The following is a 21,768-nucleotide window of genomic DNA, read 5'->3' on the forward strand; positions in this document are numbered from 1 at the left end:
GAATTTGTAAATGGTAAACCAAGCCACTGGTGATGATTTTCCCAGGATGCTCTACTGTGGTATTCCCACCCTTGCTTGCTTCCTGATTTTTGTTGGTTCTGAGTCCCTCAAGGCATTAGTGACTCATTCGATAACTAATCAAACAGAGCCCTGGAGCTTTCTCAGATTGTTCAAGCTACTCACTCATTGGCCCATCTTCTGCCCTGCTAAACACAGGCCAGTTTGTCACTGGGGCAGGGATCTGACAGACACCGCGTTCCTGGCTCTGGGTTTGATGTTACCCATGCAAGGGCTGCCATCTTGGATTCAGAAAAACTGAGGCACCAATAAATCAAGCAAGGGCATCAGCTATGAGGAACAGAAAGCTAGGAATGATCAATTATTTTAGATGCACAGATTGAAACAAGCATGAGATTTTTTTTTTCACCCACCAAGTTAGCGAAGAATAGCCATAATCCCTAATGCTGGTGAGAAGCACACAGAGCTGCTATTAAAAATGGAAATGTTGGCCGGCGCCGCGGCTCACTAGGCTAATCCTCCGCCTTGCGGCACTGGCACACCGGGTTCTAGTCCTGGTCGGGGCGCCGGATTCTGTCCCGGTTGCCCCTCTTCCAGGCCAGCTCTCTGCTGTGGCCAGGGAGTGCAGTGGAGGATGGCCCAAGTGCTTGGGCCCTGCACCCCATGGGAGACCAGGAGAAGCACCTGGCTCCTGCCATCGGATCAGCGCGGTGCGCCAGCCGCAGCACGCCAGCTGCGGCAGCCATTGGAGGGTGAACCAACGGCAAAGGAAGACCTTTCTCTCTGTCTCTCTCTCTCTCTCACTGTCCACTCTGCCTGTCAAAAAAAAAAAAATGGAAATGTTATCAGTTTCTCCCCTCACAAGGGCAGCGACCATGATGAAAGTCCAATTGGAGGGCCATATACCATATGTCTAAGTGTTTAGAAGTCATCAACATTAGCTAACCAACGGTTGAGTCAAATATTTTCAACCTTTCTACCTCGGCAAATACACTTGCGTGTTGGCTTGGATTCCCAGACGTCCTTTGATGGAACGTGGTGGTATGGAGAGAGTGAGCCCCAGGCTCCTGAGAGCTCTCTCATTCCCCCCGACCCTAGCTCCATCCATACCAAAAGTGGCTTCAGGCGCATGCATGTGGATGCCCTGACTGCAAATCCAGGATCTTTGAGGTTGCCCACCCACCTCACCGTAGGCCTAGGGTTATGCAATTCTTCACTTGAGGATCATCCTCAAATGGTCCTAGGGAAGAGGCTGATAGAAGCAGGCATAGCATCCTGAGGAAGGCGTTTCCAGGTTCCCAGGCACCTGTAGAACATTCTAGAAGGCTGGTGTGAAGGACTCACAATGCACCATCTCCTTGACCTTTGACCTTTAAAGTGTCATGAAGTGAGAAAGGCCAGATAAGGTCCCAGCAAAGTAAGATGCTAGGGTAAGTATTCCTTCTTACTGACGTCTCTTTCCAGAAATGACTTGATAATGTCCCTCAACAAATTGAAAATGCTAATATTTTAATCCAAGCATTTGACCTCTAAGAACTGGAACTATATAGGAGAAACTGAGCTAATAAATGTAGCAATGCTTACGTATAATATATAGTTTGCTAATGTTATTATACATCTTCCCCTCCAAAAATGCAGCCTACATGTCTATCAGTAAATCAATTTACTAAGTCATTTATGGTATCATGCAAATGTGCCTTGGAATGTTTGGTGTCAAAAATAATAAGAAAGATGCATAACATTAAATGAGATACTTAAGTGAAGTGTTTAATTCATAATGACAGTTTGAAAAAAGATGCTAAACTTTCCATATGCTGTAACTCAAAGTTATAAAAATATTTAAATGTACATTTGCCAGCACAGACTAAACACTGTTGATGAAGTTGGTAGGAGTAAGGGTCCGGATCACAGGTAATATATTTTTTCTTTATGCTGCCTTGTATTTTGAAAATTTTCAGAGTAACAACTGATAGGGATTGAACAGGATTTGGCTTGCTGATTCACACATCTCTCTAAACTCTGGTCTTAGGTTAAGAGGTCATAGAGTAAGAACAAAGACTTGATTTCAGGATGGTGCCTGAGAAAAGTGAGCCCCGGGGGAGGTCTTTGGGTGGCTGTGCAAGCCCTCAGAAGGTAGTTCCCTCCAGAGGGTCGGAGTTGTGTAAGCTGAGTTCTTCCTAGCTTCCCTCTGCTTCCTGGCTCACCACATGTTCATTCCCCTGCACCTGCTCCATCCCTGCCAGCCTCCAGCAGATGCCAGAATAATGGGGCTGCAGAATAACTTTGGCCTTCCAACATGTAAGTTGGAATCAAACTTTTCCCTCCTAAGAAGCTCCATTCGGGGATTTCATTAAGGTCATAAAAAGCTAACTACCACCACAACAAAATAATTTTGCTATTTGAAAAAGTAGAAGTTGTTATACATATTTCAAAATGGAAATGTTATTGCCAGGGATCTTGTTTTCGACTTGAGGGATGTGTTCATAGGGGCTTATCATATTACGAAAAATAAATAAATTCATAATAGAAATAAGCAGAAGACAAGCCAATAGTGTAGCACATAGGGAGCAAAGATCAGTATGATGTATGATGGATTGGACTCTGTTGAGGTGAGTTCCCAGTAGAAAATGAAGAGGATGAATTCACACTGAAGATAAGAAAATAAAAATGGACGAGCAGTTCCCCATCCCCGCCCCATCCACAGCTTTGGTTTCTACGATTTCAGTTGCCCGTGGTTAACTGAGGATTAAATGGAAAATTCCAAAATAAGCACTTCATACATTTTCAATATCTGTTCTCACAGCACACAGTTATAATTTATCCATTTTATTTTTAGTTATTGCTGTCACTCTTTTATTGTGTCTAACTTAAAAACTTCATCAATATATACTTATAGGAGAAAACACACTCTAGCAGAGATCTTCAAAGAGTTGATTGAAAATGCGTATTATGAAAAAAAACACTAGGCAAGGTCATAATTTTTAAATAGTTATTTATTTGTTTGAAAGGCAGAGTGAGAGAGAGAGAGAGAGAGAGAAAGAGAGAACTCTTGTAACTGCTGGTTCACTCTCCAAATGGTTGCAATGGCCAGGGCAGGGCCAGGCTGAAGCCAGAAGCCAGGAACTTCATCCAGGTCTCCCACATGGTTGGCAGAGTCCCAGGTACTGGGGCTGTCTTCCACTGCTTGCATTAGAATGAGCTGGATGGGGAACAAAGCAGCTGGCACTGGAACCAGCGCTCTGCTGCGAGATGCTGGCATTGCAGGTGATAGTCGCTGCACCACAACGCCAGACCCAGAACAGAACATTTTTTATTTCAAAATAAATGCATCACCAGTTTCAGGAATCCATGGAGGGTTGTGGGATGCATCCTTTACAGAAAAGGGAATCCATCTGTAAAGAGAAATGCAAGGCCAATAAATAAATAAATAAAACTCCAGACTTTGAAGGAAAGCACGGTTGGTGTGATTTTTTTCACCTGAGCTTACTGGCACATAGAGCAAAGAAAGGCAGTGTTGCCATCACTGTCTATTTGAAATCAGCATCTTCGGGAGGTAGACCAGTAGCCTGTATCCTTTCTTGGGCCCCTTTCTTGTGTGCTGTGTTTGTATAGAGTATCCTTCTCAAGTCCATCTTCCTAGTTTATGAGAGCAGCACCATAAAAATAGATCAAATTGAGCTCTTTCTGACCTTTCATGCACTTTGTGTCTAAACTGTTGCAGCAAGATATTTCCCCACCCTTCCAGGTCCTAAGGAGATTAAAAAAAAAAAAAAAACCCAGCATTGCCCCAGACTATGACATTACCAGCCAGTGGGGAGAGGAGAGATGTGTGTACCACCCAGAAAGTGGACACAGAGAAGTGCTCATCAAGCAATGAGAATGGGGGAAATAGAAAAAAAAAGTCTCAGAAAGGAAGATCTCTGAAGAAATTTCCAGAATACAGTGCATAAGATAGCCTGGATTTCAGTGATCCCCAATATGCCCACCATTTGTAACATCAACTGCAAGTTCAGGGTTGCCGAGAGCATGGTTAGGTTTGACATTTACTGGAAGGATGCACCGACTCATTGAAAGTCAACAGACCGGTGGCTGCAGCTCATTATGGTGGAAGAACACAGATTAAAAATCAGCCAAGAAGGGGGACAAATGGGGCAGAGGGCAGGGAAGCGCCTTCCAGCTGGGCTAGGTGGCTGGAGACGTGGACAGTGGTGTCTTTTCCTGGGAGCGGTGGCTTGATGACACACACACGGAGTATTGCCAACTGGGGATTGTCATTAAGCCTTGGTGTTCAGAGATTTTATTGACATGGTTGACCACCCAGATGTCCAAGCTGCCCTGGAACTTGAGCTGATACCAAGTGACCCCAAACCCTCACCATAAATCACATTGTTAGACTGCCCAAAGCCATCAGGAAAATAGAAAAATGTTCTGATCTTGCAGATCATTCCAAGGGATTAGAAACTATCTCCAAGAAGCCAAGAGCAAAATCAAATCTCTAAAGATTAAGCTAAAGTTAATCTTTAAAAATATTTTATTTGTTTATTCCTTTGTCTGGCATAAGAGAGAGAAGAGAGAGAGAGAGAGAAAGAGAGAGAGAAAGAGAACTCCTATGCTAGCTCACTTCTCAAATGTTAAATATCTGGGACTGAGTCAAGCTGAAGCTGGGAACTTAATCCAGGTCGAAAGAAAGTATGACAATCAAAGCAGAGATCTTAGAGAGATACTTGAAGAATCAGCACTGCTAACTTTGGAGACAGAGGAAGGTCCCACAAGCAAGTGAATGCTGGCCATCTCACAAAACTGGAAGAGGTAAGGAAATATTAGATTAAATATTAATAATATTAAATAATAGATTTAATTATTCATAATAAAAATATTAAATAATAGATTCCCTGTGGATCTGTAAGAAGCAATGAAGCCATGACAACATCTTAATGTTAGCCCAGTGAGACTTCGGGTTTCTAGAATGTTAAGATAACATATTTTATTTATTTATTTATTTATTTATTTTGACAGGCAGAGTTAGACAGTGAGAGAGAGAGACAGAGAGAAAGGTCTTCCTTTTTCCATTGGTTCACCCCCCAAGTGGCCGCTACAGCTGGCGTGTTGCAGCCGGCACACTGAACTGATCCAAAGCCAGGAGCCAGGTGCTTCCTCCTGGTCTCCCATGCGGGTGCAGGGCCCAAGGACCTGGGCCATCCTCCACTGCACTCCCGAGCCACAGCAGAGAGCTGGCCTGGAAGAGGAGCAACCGGGACAGAATCCGGCACCCCGACCGGGACTAGAACCTGGGGTGCCGGCGCTGCAGGCGGAAGATTAGCCTAGTGAGCCACAGCGCCGGCCAAGATAACATATTTACACTGTGTGAAGTGACCTGGTTTGTGGCAATTGGTGACCTCAGTTGTAGGAACCCGACAGAATGCCCCTGGGCTCAGCACCCATGGAAAGGAGAGAAAACAGGCCCAGCTGTGATGCTCAAGATGAATGACAGCCAAGACCAACCACGTGGAAGCTGTATGGCTAGAAGCGCCCTTGGGAGTTGTCTGTCAGGCTGAGGTCTCCAGGATTTACACCCCTGCCTCCGTCAGCCACTGCGCAGCAGGGGCAACTGTAGAGTGGCTGACCAGAGAGTTGCCTGCTGATGGCGACAAGTCCTTCCTGGAAGGAGAGTCTGGGCGTCACCTTCCAGAGCCCACCCAAGTGGAAGGGAGGGCACGCTCAACCTGTCCTCCCACTAACCTCTGGCTTGAGTCACAGGAAAGAGAAAACATTCACACACACTATTTTCTTCTTGGGGTGAAGCCATTTTCAATTCCAGCAGAGGTGAGGTGTCCATGCACTCAACAACCCATGTAGTTAAAACATGAAGAAGACTGCTTATGGGGGGTAGCTCTCTCATGGTTTGAGTGAGGTCCCCAAATGTTTGTGTGTTATAACTAATTTCCCAAATTCATAGGTTAATTGTGTTTTGGGGAAGGAGTCTTTGGGAAGTAATTAGGGTCAGATGAGATCATGAGAATAGGAGACCCATGATGGCGTTCATGGCTTTAAGGAAGGGAGACTTGAGTGTGCACATTCTCACTTTCTTCCCATGCAATGCCTTCTGCCATGTTATAAAGCAGCAGGTTGGCCCTCACCAGAGCCAATCGCTTGGTTTTGGACCCCCCCACCAACACCTCTGAATCTGTGACAAATGAGTGGCCCTATCTTAGCAGGTTATCCGGTTTGTGGCCACACAAAATGGCCTAGCACAAGCCCATGCATCCTACTCCAACTACCTCGTGCCTCTTCTCCCTTTATGTTCATGGACAGAAAGCAAGCTGAAATGCTACTCAGAAATGTTAAAACTTAATATACTGGGGGCTGGCACTGTGGCGTAGTGGGTAAACCACCGCCTGCAGTGCCAGCATCCCAGATGGGTGCCGGTTCGAGTCCCAGCTGCTCTACTTCTAATCCAGCTCTCTGCTATTGCCTGGGAAAGCAGTAGAAGATGGCCCAAGTCCTTGGGCCCCTGCATTCGCATGGGAGACCCGGAAGAAGCTCCTGGCTTCTGGCTTCAGATTGGCTCAGCTCCAGCCATTGTGGCCAATTGGAGAGTGAACCAGTGGATGGAAGACCTCTCTCTCTCTTTCTCTCTGCCTCTCCTCCTTTCTCTGTATAACTCTGACTTTCAAATAAATAAATAAATCTTTAAAATAAAACATAATATATAGCAAAACCAATTTCATCATACCTAAAAGTGATTGGAAATGCATTTTGTTGGGATTTCTGCCTTCCAGGTGACCAGCCTGTTTTGGCACAGAGGTGCAAAGTTGAAGCGAACTCTCAGCAAAGTTAAAAGAAAGAGTGACTCAGGCCCGGTGCAGGGGGTTGAGAGCAGACACAGAGGATGGAGACAGTCTGTTCCTCCCTCCCAGTAACGGTAGTTTCAGTCCAACCAGGGGCCAACGTTAATCTTAGAAGTCCAGCCTGGGCCGGCGCCGTGGCTCACTAGGCTAATCCTCCGCCTTGCAGCACCGGCACACTGGGTTCTAGTCCCGGTCAGGGCACCGGATTCTGTCCAGGTTGCCCCTCTTCCAGGCTAGCTCTCTGCTATGGCCCGGGAGTGCAGTGGAGGATGGCCCAAGTGCTTGGGCCCTACCTCCGCATGGGAGACCAGGATAAGTACCTGGCCCCTGGCTTCGGATCAGTGCGGTGCGCCGGCTGCATAGCACCAGCCATGGCGGCCATTGGAGGGTGAACCAACGGCAAAAGGAAGACCTTTCTCTCTGTCTCTCTCTCTCACTGTCCACTCTGCCTGTCCAAAAAAAAAAAAAAAAAAAAAAGTCCAGCCTGGCGTGGAAGGAGGAGGGGCGAGAGGTTAGGGGTCTGGTTAGTGGCATTCTGGCAATGAGGATGCAACCCTTCAGGAAATTCACTTGGTCTGGTCTGGGGATAAGGCTTGGGGAAGCTAGAACATAAAAGTGATAGTAGCAGGGGTTGGTGCTGTGGCGTAGCTGCCACCTGTAGTGCCGGCATCCCAGCTGCTCCACTTCTGATCCAGCTCTCTGCTATGGCCTGGGAAAGCAGTAAAGATGGCTGAAGTCCTTGGGCCCCTGCACCCGCATGGGAGACCCAGAAGAAGCTCCTGGCTTCGGATCGGCCCAGCTCCAGCCATTGCAGTCATTGGGGAGTAAACCAGCAGATAAAATACCTCTCTCTCTCTCTCTGTCTCTCTCTGCCTCTGCCTCTGCCTCTGCCTCTCTGTAACTCTGCCTTTCAAATAAATAAATAATTCTTTTAAAAAATCCTCACATTATAATTCTAAAAATAGCAGAAATGCATGAAATTCACATACATTAAATGGAAAAAAAATTTAAAAAGTGATAATAGCAGTTAACATTTCCTTATTCCTTATCATAAGACATTCCATGTGCTTTCTAGCTTTATTTATTTTTTAAAGATTTATTTATTTTAAAGATTTAGTTATTTATTTTAAAGCTTTAGTTATTTATTTGAGAAAGAAGGAGAGAGAGAGAGAGAGAGAGAGAGAGAGAGAGAGGTCCTCCATCTGCTGGTTCACTCTCCATTTGGCCACAATGGTGGAGCTGTGCTGATCTGAAGCCATGAGCCAGGAGATTCTTCTGGGTCTCCCATGCAGGTGCAGGGGACCTAGGACTTGGGCCATCTTCTGCTGCTTTCCCAGGCTACAGCAGAGAGCTGGATCAGAGGTAGAGCAGCTGGGACTCAAACCGGTGCACATCTGGGATGCCAACACTGCAGGCAGCAGCTTTTTTTTTTTTTTTTTTTTTTTTTTTTTTTTTTTTTTTTTGCGCCAGCCCCCTAGCTTTATTTTTTATATGGATTTAGTTATTTATTTTAAAAATAGAGTTACAGAAAGAAAGGGAGAGACTGAGAGGGAGGGAGGTGAGAAATAGAGAGCTCTTCCATACGTTGGCTCATTTTCCAAATGCTACGATGACTGGGGCATGGCTGGGCTTAAGCCAAGAGCCTATGACTTCATCTGTGGCCCCCACATGGTTGGCAAGGACGCAAGGACTTGAGCTAGCTTCTGTTGCTTTCCCAGGCACATTAGCGAGGAGCCAGATCACAGTGGAGCAGCTGGGACTTGACCTGGAGTCCGTACGGGATTGCCTCAACATTACAGTATTTCTAACCGGAGTGTGAGCAGCAGACCGGAAACTTCAGCATCCACCGAGAGATTATCAGAAATGCAGACTCTCGGGCCTCATTCCATACCCACCAAACTGGAAACCACACTTAAGAAGATCCCTCCAGGTGTGTGTGTGTGTGCATGTCAAGGTTTGAACACCATTGAACAGACAAGAACCCTTGTCATTCTCTCACACGCAACAGAAAGACCCTCGGAGAGAAATTGTGCTCTTGATAGTCCTATTTAACAGATGATGAATTTAAGTGCAGCTGGTAAGCGTCGAGTCGTGATTGAATTGGGACAGTCTGATGCAGTATCTGATCTTTAAAGCTCCACTAATCCTGAAAGAAATGGCTTTGGTGTTGCACAGAGCTGGGTTCAAACATGCAGGGCTGGGTGCAAACATCAGGTCCTTTTTGCTGGCTGTATGCCTTGGACAGGCTATAGAACTTCTCAGATCTTTCATTTCCTCATCAGTAAAGTGGTCAAGAATAGCATGTGCTTCCCCAGGCTTTTGTAAAGCAAAATATGAAAATGCACAGGAAGCACTTTGCAATCATCGCTCCTTTCTGTCATGATTGCTGTGATTTTCATCACCACAGTCATTGCTATCATCGTCACCATCATCACTGTCATCATCACTGTCATCATCGTTATCATCATTGTCATTGTCATCACCACCATCATCGTCATCGTCATTGTCATCACCACCACCACCATCACCACCATCAGGTGGAGGTTACCAGGACGACGCACTGGGTTCAGTGAGGACCGAGACTTGAAAACTCAGTGAGGAGTCACCAGGGTAGAATTGGAGATTGGTGTTGACAGCTCCGTCTAATCACAGGACCAATTTCTTCCACCTCCTTGAGCCCAGCGAGGTTGGTGACTCACATTCAGTTCTCCTTCTGCCTCTCCAGAACTGACAGCCCCAGACTAAATATTTCCTGGGGATCATTAACTGGAAGGCAGCCTTCTCCTTACACTGTGGTTGCTGTGGAAACCGGTGCCCCTCCAGGGACCAGGAAAATGCTGGCAGAGACTGGGAGACAGTTTGCACCTTTTTCTATGTTGGTTAGTCCCAAGGAATGCTTGCCAAAGGGGTCTGTGTTGGGTGTGAGCCCCCATCCCGAAGATCATCTCTGCTTTTTGGATGTTGGAAAGGATCTGCTGGCTTGTACCTGTGCACCTGCGGTTGGTGCCAGTGGGCTGAGTCAGAAATGCTGCTGACCCTTTGGGACTGATTTGCTTTGTCTTGCCTTGTATTTCTTGACAGCTCCTTGAAAACACCTCCTTATTTTCTAGGGCACCCTATAGGTACTACCTCTGTTTATTAAATGAAAATCAGGGGCCAGTGTTGAGGCACAGCAGTTTAAGCCACCACCTGCATCCCACATCAGAGTGACAGTTTGCATTCCTCCTGTTCTGCTTGTGAACCGGCTCCCTGCTGGTGCACCTGGGAAGGCAGCAGAGGATGACCCAAGTGCTTGGGTCCCTGCCACCCACACTGGAGACCTGGATGGACTTCTGGGCTCCTGGCTCCCTGGCTGCTGTGGCTGCTTGAGGAGTGAACCACGGGTCTGCCCCCAGAAGTTCATCTTCCTTTCTAGCTGAGGCGTTGTGTTTGGATTCCTCTCAATTCTTTCCTGTACTTCCTCCAGGAGGGACCTGCAGGTGCTGAAATCCACTGGGGATGTGTATCTCCTTGTGTGGACACAGACAACTTCCTCTTGTCTTCCTTAGCAAGACTGAGAGAAGCTGAAATGTTACCACGGACCGTCCTGTCCTCCTGACTCATCCCATCAGAAGGAAGCACTCACCAGCAGGGCAAGGCATGGAGAACAGACTAGGTCTCAGCCATCCCGCACCCAGACCCACTTCTTCTTAACTAGTTCTGTAGAAAGAGATTAACACCCACCCACCCCGTCTCCCTATAGCCCAGGTGAAGGTGATGGACTTTTGACCTTCAAGACCATCCTCACCCATCTAGCCTTTGCCACCTGGAAGTAAGCCAGACTTCTCTCTCTATCTCTCAATCTCTCTATCTCTCTCTCCCTCCTTCCTTTGCATTCTTTCTTTCTTCCCTACCCTCAAAGATACTAAGTTATACTTACAGGCAAGGTGCATTGGTTTAGAAATGCCTGCGTTGACTTGCCCATCCAAAAAACACTTTCATTTCTTTTTTTATTTAATTAATTTTGTTTTACTTATTTGACAGGTGGAGTTAGACAGTGAGAGAGAGAGACAGAGAAAAAGGTCTTCCTTACATTGGTTCACCCCCCAAATGGCTGCTATGACCGGTGCTGTGCCGATCCGAAGCCAGGAGCCAGGAGCTTCTTCCTGGACTCCCACGCAGGTGCAGGCGCCGAAGCACTGGGCCATCCTCTACTGCCTTTCTGGGCCACAGCAGAGAGCTGGACTGGAAGAGGAGTAGCCGGGACTAGAACCCAGTGCCCATATGGGATGTCGGCGCCACAGGCAGAGGATTAGCCGAGTGAGCCACAGCGCCGGCCCCCACTTTCATTTCTAACAGGTTTCAGCTTCATCATACGATACCTTGGAAATCACGCCATAGCTCTAACAGTTCACAGACCCAGTTTTCTGCAGCTCTGTCTCTGGATGTGTTCCCAGACAGGTGGGTCTGAGCAGGTGCATGCATCGGAATGCATGTGCTCAGGTGTGCCTGCATTTAGAATCCAGCTCAGCTCCCAGCTCTGGACTCATTTTATGCCCTCCAACCTGGATATCTTTTGGAGACCATCTCTTCTCTCCTTTAGCAAGCCAATTCCAAGGCTCCAGGAATAGGAGCTGACCGGCTGCCTATGGAAGGCACAGCACAGCTGCTTCCTGTGACTCAGACTCCAGAACAGGCTGTGCCCCACGGGGGGCCCTCTCCGCCAGGTAAGAGGAAGCGGGCAACAGATGGCCTCCGTGTTTTTCTGCTCACCCTGCCCCACGCCAAGCCTGGCTTTAGCCACCTTCTTGTCTCCTCTCGCTGTTCGGGGACGTCCGTTCATATCAGACAAAGTTTGCTACCAGCTTTTCCTTCCAGAAGGAGGGGCTCTCAATTAAGCAACCCCCTGACCCACTGCTGTGCCTCTTGTCTCCTCCCAGAGCAGCCCTATTCTCCCTCCCTCCCTCCCTCTCTCTCTCTCTCTCTCTCTCTCTCTCTCTCTCCTCTCCCTCTTTATCGCTCTCTGAGGCTGCATCTGTCTCAGGCATTGGTGGCACAAGCCAGCTGCATGTCAGAACGAAAGACCCCAAAGGCTGGTGAGGATCATTTGCTTTTATGGAGTGTCTTTCTCTCGAGTGTGTCCGAGAAGCTTGCAACAATTAAATGTTATGGCTGTAAACGGGGAAGCCAAAGAATGCAGGGCTTACCTTCTCAGAGATCTGTGGCTGATCCTTGTTAAGAATCCAGTGCACCTGCAGCGCTTACTCACCCCCACCACCTTCCAAAAGCATGCAGCTAACATCTTGCAAAGCGAGGCTCCCACACAGCAACGGAGCTCATTGCGTTCTTCTTGCCACTGCTCTTTTCCCTCCCTGCCCTGCTTGTCCCCTCACACATCACTGCCTCCCCGAGGGCTGCGTTCATTAAGCCTCTAGAAGTCTACTCTCAGGCAACCCAGGGGAACAGCCAGGCTGCCAGTCTCCCTAGAATCTGCTCTTCTCCCAGCTTGAATCATCCATCTGCATACAACAGAAGATATCATGGCTGGCTCAGTAGGCTAATCCTCCGCCTTGCGGCACCGGCATACCGGGTTCTAGTCCCAGTCGGGGCGCCGGATTCTGTCCCGGTTGCCCCTCTTCCAGGCCAGCTCTCTGCTGTGGCCCGGGAGTGCAGTGGAGGATGGCCCAAGTGCTTGGGCCCTGCACCCCATGGGAGACCAGGAGAAGTACCTGGTTCCTGCCTTCGGATCAGCACGATGCGCCGGCTGTGGCAGCCATTGGAGGGTGAACCTTTCTCTCTGTCTCCCTCTCTCACTGTCCACTCTGCCTGTCAAAAAAAAAAAAAAAAAAAGATATGGACATGGCCCCTGGCCCTAGGAAATTGCAGTAGTCTCTGTGCCAACCTTGACACCACCTCTGTGTGCACATCAGCAGAGCCAGCAAGGAGGTCTCCTGTGTCTCTCTTTTAAAAAACAGTTAACGGGGGCCAGCACTGTGGTGTAGCCAGTGAAGCCACCATCTGCAGTGCCAGCATCCCATATGGGTGCCGGTTCGAGTCCCGGCTGCTCCACTTCTGATCCAGTTCTCTGCTCTGGCCTGGGAAAGCAGTAGAAGATGGCCCAAGTCTTTGGGCCCCTCCACCCACATGGGAGACCCAGAAGAAGCTCCCAGATCTAGGCTTCGGATCAGCCCAGCTCCAGCCATTGTGGCCATTTGGGGATTGAATCAGTGCATGGAAGACCTCTCTCTCTCTCTCTCTCTCTCTCTCTGCTTCTGGCTCTCTCTAACTCTGCCTTTCAAATAATAAATAACAAAACTAAAAAATAAATAAAAAACAATTACCTTCCACTTCCACCCACAGGAAAAACATGAGCTGAAGGGCCAGCAAATTCCTGGAATGATAGAGAATTTTTTTTTATAAGTTTTATGTCTGTATTGGAAGGGCACAGTAACAGAGAGAGAGAGAGAGAGAGAGAGAGAGATTCCTTCTGCTAATTCACTCCCCAGATGCCTGCAGCAGGAACCAGAAACTCCATCTGGGTCTTCCACGTGGATGGCAGGGACTCATGTACTTGGGCCATCTTCTGCTGCTTTCCTAGGTGCAATAGCAGGAAGCTGGATTGGAAGCAGAGCAGATAGAACTTAACCTAGCACTGTGCTCCAGTAAGGGATGTCGGCAACTCAAGCTATGGCTTAACTTGTTGTGCCACAATGCAAGCCCCAAGAATATCTCTGTTGATAGAAAGAATATCACTTTTAGAGCATGCATGGGCCACCACACTGATGAGAGAATTTTTTCCATGAGAAAGTCTGCATGACATAGATTGAGTACCCCTTGTCTGAACTGCATGGGGTCAGAAGCATTTTGGGTGCAGGATTTGGATTTTGGAATATTTGTGCATACATAATGAAATCTCTTAGGAACAGGACCCTAAACTTTACTTGGGGTAGGTAACTTTAGGCAATATTTTCAGTGCACTTGAGTTTTGTTTGGCTGTGACCCATCACAGGTGGTCAGGTTTGGAACTTTCCACTTGTAGCTTAAGTTGGCAGCCAAAAAGACTCCAATTCAGGAGCATCTCAGATTTTGGACTTTCTGATTAGGAATGCTCCAGCTATAATGATAATAACAAGTATTGCAAAAAGTAAGAACTCATATTTGAATGTGTTGAGTACGTGCTATGTGCCAGCCTTTTTTCTCAGCACTGTGTGTACCTTAGCTTCTCTACTCTTCACCACAATTTTCCCAGCTAGGAACTGTTATTATTCTCATTGTTTGATGAAGAAACTGAGGTGCAGAAAATGTATTAAGTATTCCCAGGGTTCAATAAACTCCAAGCATTGACCTTGGGATGTTCAATACATGACCACAGGTCTCACTGGCAAATCTGAGGAGTGATCCTCTTTCTCTGAAGACCTGGGAGGTAAGGAGATTAACTCCAGTGCTCCTGGGCCCACAGCTCCTGTTCTTTATCCTGTGTCTTCACAGCTCATTGAGGACCTCACGTATTTCTAGTCTGTGCAGTGCCCTGTGTGGGGTCAAGATGGGGGTGGATGCCCCATAAACATGCACACATTCTTTTTAGTGAGCTAATGCATCATAAATTAAATATTGATGTTAAATCCTGTGGTCTACACTCCTGGGAGTAATAGCTCGACCAATTCAGAGGAGTGAGTGATGACTCAACCAGGTAGGCGTTGCTTTAATAATGCATTCATATCTTCCTGGTTGACAATGGGTTTGCTCTTTATGGAATTCATCCCGCTTCCTACAATATGAGGATACAGTGCGATGATCTCACACAGCAGAGCTTGGCAGTCACCACATCCCCTCTGCTCAGTGTCCTGCTACTTCCAGCTCCTCATGGCTATAAAGGCGTCATCTCATATCTTAGGACCACAGATGGCCAGTGAGTGTCTTGGGCTTGAAAATGGCTCTTGTTTGACTCACGCATTGGGGAGATCTGTGAAGTGACTCTGTCCATACCTCCCCATCTCCTTCCCCACTTCCCCATCCCTCCCTCCTTCTTTCTTGTTTCCCTGCTTTCTTTCCTTTTTTTATGTAATTAAATTTATTATCCTAGTCTGCATTTCACATTTAGGAGATTTAGTCTACATATCTGGCTTCTCTGGAAAAATTACAATATCTGGCAACACTGGTCCCCACCTTAGCTCTTGGCAAAGTTAGCTCAAGCTGGTTAGTTACAGGCTGTGCCTTCTATGTGGTCTTGGTCCTCATGGCCCTCTATCTCCCTGACACTGAGGCTGGGTGTCAGTTGTCACCAATCCTGTTGCTCATGTCCTTGGGTCCTTGACTCCCAGCCATTGTCACTCATTCCCGTGAGTTATCTAGCATCAGTTGGCATCTGAGTTTGTAAGCCCAGCTTTGGGCAATGCCTACCACTCAGGGTGAGTAGGAGTGGATGCAAATGTCACCCCAGCTCATCCCCTGGTCTGCCTCATTCTGCACCTGCTCCATGATGGGGCACAAGAGAACACAACAGGAGATAGAACGGTTCTGCCCCTACCATCAACCCCGTAAAACATTCCAGCTTCTCTCAAGGAACCCCTAGAGACATAGACCTTGATTAACCTTGAAAATTAACAGCCAAAGGAGCCCAAACTCTCACCACAGCTTTTTCAGCTAAGATACATAGTCGTGGGTAGACTCCACCCAAAGTAATTTATTTTTGTCTGAGTAGAGTTGCTTTTTCTACTCTAATGTGCTTGCTTCCTGGCTTATCCTTCTCCGTGACAAAAGTAACAATTGATGTTTTGTTTGAGAAGAGGAAAAATCCTGCACCTCTTGTCATCCTGATGTTGTGTACACAGCATGATTGGTGGCACTGTCAAAGGGGCTGAAGAATAAGGCTGTGGAGAAGGAGGAAGCAGCCTGTGTCTTGCAGAAATAGCCACAAGTCAGAGGATCTGTATCAAGCCACTGACACACATTAGTACAGGTGATAGCAATTGGCTCTCGTGATGGTTGTTGAGCAAGATGGGATTATGGTCCCAGCTCTTCCGTCTCAGAAGAGAATTTATGTATCAGGTCTTTCCCCCATGACCCAGTAGTTCCTTCCATTTCAACCACCATATCCATGGGGGATATATTCCTATATCCCCAGAGAATGCCTGCAACAGTGGATAGTACCAAATCCTCTATATATTCGTGTGTGTATATGGAAAATTCCAGAAGTAAATAATTCATAAGATAGTTCATAAGTTTTAAGTTGAGTGCCATCCTGAGTACCACAATGAAATGAAATATAGGGGGCATTGCTGTGGCGAGGCAGGTAAAGCCTCCACTTGCAGTGCTGGCATCCTGTATGGGCACCAGTTCAAGTCCCGGCTGTTCCACTTCCCATCCAACTCTCTGTTATGGCCTGGGAAAGCAGTGGAAGATAGCCCAAGTCCTTGGGCCCCTGCACCTGTATGGGAGACTTAGAGGAAGCTCCTGGTTCCTGGTTTTGGATCGGCACAGCTCCAGACATTGTGGCCAAATGGGGAGTGAACCAGCGGATGGAAGACCTCTCTCTCTCTCTCTGCCTCTCCTTCTCTGTGTGTAGCTCTGATTTTCAAATAAATAAATAAACCTTTTTTTAAAAGGAAATTAAATATATATAATATATATGAAATATATACTATATATTACTATATATAATCACATACAATAATATATAACACATAATATATTATACGTATTAATACATAATACATATAATGATTTTCTATACATACTTTGTTACACACTGTGGTTATGACTTTTACAGTTTGAGGCACGAGAGTAAAACCAGCATGAATTTATTTCTTCTTCCTCACAATTTCATGAATAGGAGACTTGTTCTTGTCATAGATCTTAGCGACCTCAGCATCCAATTTTTTTTTTTTATCTTTATAAAGTCAAGAACCTTTTCACCTAAAGGAAGCACTTCCTGGCTCCTCTTCGGCATATCTGAGTCATCAGCATTGTTACTCTTGTGCATTGGGGCCACTATTAACTAAAACGAGAGTGAGCTGAACACAGGCAGTGCAGTACAGCAACATCTGACCTGCTAGCCAAGACTGCCACTAAGTGACTAACAGGTAGGTAGCGTATACAGCGTGGATACACGAGTTGAAGGGCTGATTCACATCCAAGCTGGGGGAGGGTATATTAGTGTGAGATTTCATCCTACTACTCAGGATGGCACTCAATCTCAAGCTCATGAACTATTTACCTCTGGAATTGTCCATTTAATATGTTTGGACCACGACTGGGTGTCAGTAAAGGAGTCCATCGACAGTGAAGCTGTTGCTAAGCAGTGACTCCTGTATACATAACCACTCATCTTTGGACTTGACCATGCAATGTACTTTGATAATTAGGATATGGATCAAAGTGACAATGTGCCAGTTCCTCTCTGAGGGTTGAAGAAACTGGCAAATTTCCCCCATGCCTATGAAGCATCTGCCCTCTGTAATGAGAAAAATATGCCCCAGGCAGCTGTTGCTTCTAAGGTTGAGTCTTGGAATGAAAATACAGGGAATAAACCTGAATCCAACCTAGTTTAGCTTGACGCCAGCTAAGATCAGCCAAACAGCAGCCACATTTCAACCCCCAAACTCGAAATAAATATTTGTTGCTGAAAACCTCTGCAGTTTGATTGTTGCACAGCATTCAAAAGGGGGGGGGGAACTGGTGAGTATAACTGGTGAATGGGACAAAGGAGATTCCTTATTCCAATTGGCCAATTACTACACATTTTGACGATGCTATTGCAGTGTGCCTATGATTCAATGCATTTACTCTGCAAATGTACGTTCACTAAGATGTTGTTTGCTTCTGCCATTTTCAAGCTGCCTCTGGGAAAGTCTATGGAAGTCATCATTGCACCATTCCACTAGGCTGGCATTGGCAAAATATCCTTTCCTCTGCCCTTCTACGTTCTCAGCTGGGATCCCTATAATAAAAGACATATGAGCAAGAGAAAAGCATATCAATTCATTTAATATAATTTTTATAATGACGGGGTGGCTTCATATGGAAATGACTACTCCCAGCAAAAGTTAGAGTTGACTATCTTTACATTGGATTTGATGAAGAAGGGAGAGTTGAGGGAAAACGAGACAGGACAACAAAGAATAAGAGCTAGGAGCCCTACCCTGGGGGACAACTAAGCAAAGTCTGTTCCTTATGATTGCTCTGATGTCATCTGTCTTTGGAGATAAGGATGCCCCTTTCCTCTGGGTAGGAACAGAGCCTCCCATCACATGAGAGTCTTATGACCTGCGTTAGGAGAAGCTCAGAAAAGTCTTCCGGTACTTGGTCTTTCATCAAATTGGGAGACAATGCAATATGCTCATGAAATCTAATAAGAATGTGATTTTGATTATCTACATGCAGGAGTGAGAAAGACCTGATCAGGTACCAAACTGAGGACATCTTTCTTTCATTCTAGCAATGCCAGCTTCGCGGGCTCTGTTGAATCAAGCCATGTTTTCCAAAGTACTGGGAATCTTTCATATGAGTGTCTGATTTGTTCTGGTTCTGATTTGTAACAGAACTTGGTAAATATTTACCAATTTTTAACAGGACAAGGGGGCTTATTTTGTCCTGAACCAGTCAATTCACGTTTCTTCTGTAACAATTGAAGACATCTACCTTGATTGATTTATTTGATGGGAATCCCAAGTTTACCAGATATGATGAAGAGAGAAGAACACGTGTAGAGCCCCAAGAGGACATGGACTAGGCATGAGAATAAACACCTTACTTTTCTAACAACAACACCAGCAACAAATCCCAGGGTGTTTCAATCTACCAGACTCCATCAGCTTCTGCTTTCCCATCTCCCTAACGCCATGGGCTTCTGTTACGGGGGTTGTGATTCTGTGGGCAGCTTTGAGAGAGTAGTCCCCACGGTCCCTAATCTGTTCATTTACAGTCAGCGTGTTGGGGTCACAGATAAGTACCCAACTCATTAGGCACTGACCCCTACCGGAGCAATCATCATAAACCACCATGAGCTCTTCTCAGTTCAATTGATGTGTAAACTATTTAAGGACAAGATGAAATGAGCAGGGAAGATTTTTCTGGTTTCCTTTAATTGCTTCTCAGGTGGCCTCTCATTTACCAAGCTCTGCTACAAAGTAAGAGCCAGAACTACCCTAGTGAAACTAATATAAAAGACCCCAATACTTTGGGGAATACAACTTGATTCAGCGGAACCCAGGGAGCCTTGTGCTGCTAGGAAGCGAAACTTTCTTGTTTCTTTGGATGTGCGGTGAGGTGTCTTCCTCTTCTCTGCAGGTGCCTAAATTATAATTGCATTCTCTTTAGTTCTCACGAGCACGTTGCATTGTCCGCAAGCTCCTTGCTTTTGAAGCCAGGAGTACTGATGACTGCTCTAAAAAGGAGTCGATTGTCTCCATCGGAATGGATTTTGAGGGCAGAAATAAAATAGTGGCTTAAGAACTGCAATAAAAGACGCACTGTTAGATGCGACAAGGTTGGCAGAAAGCTGATGGTGGCCAGGGTCGCCTAGCGCCCCCTTCTGCTGGTTTGCCTCCTTTTGAGTATTCAAAATTTTTCACAATAAATTTTCCATTAACCCTGCGATTCTGTCAACCCAGAATCAAGGTTTGAACCCAAACCTTGTCTGGGGACTTGGTTTGAGTCTCCAGTGGATATTTCTTTTCTTAAATGAAATAATTGCTACTACAAACCCACATTTCACAAAGCACATGGGAGCCCACTCTTCCTAAGCTCCCACGGCATGGTCAGCCACAGATAAAGCTGGCTACATCTTCTTTTTCAGGGTCTGACCCTCAGCTGTTCTTGGGCCAAATGTACTTATCTACTCTTGTAAAAGATTTATTTATTTTTATTTGAGAGTCAGAGTTAAAGACAGAGAGAGGGAGAGACAAAGAGAAAGAGATCTTCCATCCACTGGTCCACTCCCCAAATGCCTGCAATGGCCAGAGCTGAGCCAATCCAAAGCCAAGAGCCAGGAACTTCTTCCAGGTCTCCCATGTGGGTGACGGGGCCCAAGCACAGGAGACATCTTCTGCTACCTTCCAGGGTGCATTAGTAGGGAGCTCATTTGGAGGTGGAACAGCTGGGACTCCAACTGACACCTCCAATATGGCGTGCTGGAGTTGTACATGGTGGCTTAACCCCAGAGCCACCACCCCAGCCCTGTACAGTGAGTTAAATCATGTCGCCTGGGCTTTGCTTATCTCCTGGTTAGGTTCCAGAATGACAACAACAGTCCCAACAGCCTACCAGACTTTAAAAAAACACACACACACACAAATGAAAATACATTTAAGATTAGGAAAAGCCAAGAGCAATGGCTTTGAAGTCCAGTTGCCATTTTCATTTGTTTGTTTTTTCTCTGATCAGTTACGTGGCCTGCTTGGTTATTTGGCTTCTTTTCTTATTTGCTGTGGATGTTTGTATCACAAGGATCATTTGCGCTGAGCACTTCTCTTAGATGTGGTGACTCAGCATTTCAGAACGTCTGGGGTGCTTGAGAGCAGTGATGTAGTTTGCTACACTGGAAAAGCCAAGGGCTTTGCACTTGGGCAAATGAGGGTCCCAATCTTGCCTCCAACACTTCCAGCTGTGTGGTTTGAGGGTAGGTCACGTACTCTTTTGGGTCTCTGGGTCATCATTGGAAAAATAGGAGTAATCATATAAACAGGATAGGGCTACCCCTGCGTTATATCAAATTATGCATGAGATACAAAGAGGCTTCCGGATGTTTGTGGAGAAATAGAGTTCAAAGGCAAAGCAAAATTTCCATGAACTCCTTGATGATCTGTTGTGCCTAACGTTCTGCCTGGCAGATACTACAACCTCACTGAGCTGTTTCCTGTTCTTCTCTTTTGCTCCAGGAAAGTTTGGGGCTCTCATGTTGAATGAGCAAAGCCCTGGGTGATTCAAAGAGTTGGTGACCTCCCGTTGTCCAGCGGTCCATCAGCATGGGACAATGAGCCCAGATTCAGAGGATTTTATTCTTCGTCACCACAGGAAATGCCAGCGATGATCTCTTCATGAGAAAAGTCAAAACCCATGTGTGTCGAGAGCTAGGCTTCAGGAAGTGGGCGGACCTGAGCATGCTATGCAAAGTGCTATCCACATGCAGGTGTGCACTTGTCCTAGAAAGAGGGTCCACAGTGCTTATCAGATACTCACATGGGTCTGTATTTTGCCACCCTCTCTCCTCTGACCCTCCCCTCTTCCTCCCTCCCTCTTTTCCTTTCTAAAATGATATTTGCGTATTTCTTATAGCCAAGATGTCCAAAACACATTCATGACTCAAACAATACAAAAATCCCGTTTTTATTTTCAGTGGGTTCTAAAAATTCTCAGAAACCACAGATATAAGCAATGAGGATTAAATTTTTGCCATCATTCTCTTTTGGTTGCCTTGGGCTGTGTACTGCAACCATTTGTCCAGTAGGATCAAATATGTCTTTGGGAACCACACACATTTACTGTTTTAAAAGAGAGTCAGTGGGGTCAATGTGGCATAGCAGGTAAAGCCACTGCCTGTGACACCAGTACCCCTTATGGGCACCAGGTTGAGTCCTGGCTGCTCTACTTCCAAACCAGCTCCCTACTAATGGCCTGGGAAAAGCAGTGGAAGATGGACCAAGTGTTTGGGCCCCTGCACCCACATGGGAGACCCGGAAGAAGCTCCTGGCTCCTGGCTTTGGACTACCTCAGTTCCTACCATTGTGGCCATTTGGGGAGTGAACCACTGGATGGAAGATCTCTCTCTCTCTCTCTCTCTCTCTCTCTCCCTTTCTCTCTCCAACTCTGACTTTCAAATAAATAAATAAATAAATACTTTAAAAAAAACAGCAACAGCAGAGATTCAGCCCATTTGCTCAGTCATGGAGGTAGCTTACCAGGTCTGGCCCAGGGAGAGGCTCAG

The 21,768-nt window shown here is 46.3% G+C and overlaps 1 long non-coding RNA gene across 2 annotated transcripts; it reads left to right on the forward strand.

The window, feature by feature from the left end:
• The first annotated feature begins 1,388 nt into the window (after nt 1-1,388).
• Nucleotides 1,389-19,331, forward strand: LOC127491466 (uncharacterized). 2 transcript variants are annotated; one of them, XR_007920169.2, is made up of 5 exons: nt 1,400-1,448; nt 2,262-2,316; nt 11,449-11,572; nt 16,745-16,927; nt 17,681-19,331. It is a non-coding gene; the product is annotated as an uncharacterized lncRNA (long non-coding RNA). The 2 variants fall into 2 exon arrangements; XR_007920170.2 differs by lacking the exon at nt 2,262-2,316 and having other exon boundaries at nt 1,389-1,448.
• The last annotated feature ends 2,437 nt before the right edge of the window (nt 19,332-21,768 follow it).

This window comes from Oryctolagus cuniculus, chromosome 19 (assembly GCF_964237555.1).
Source record: "Oryctolagus cuniculus chromosome 19, mOryCun1.1, whole genome shotgun sequence".
In the NCBI taxonomy this organism is placed as follows: Eukaryota; Metazoa; Chordata; class Mammalia; order Lagomorpha; family Leporidae; genus Oryctolagus; species Oryctolagus cuniculus.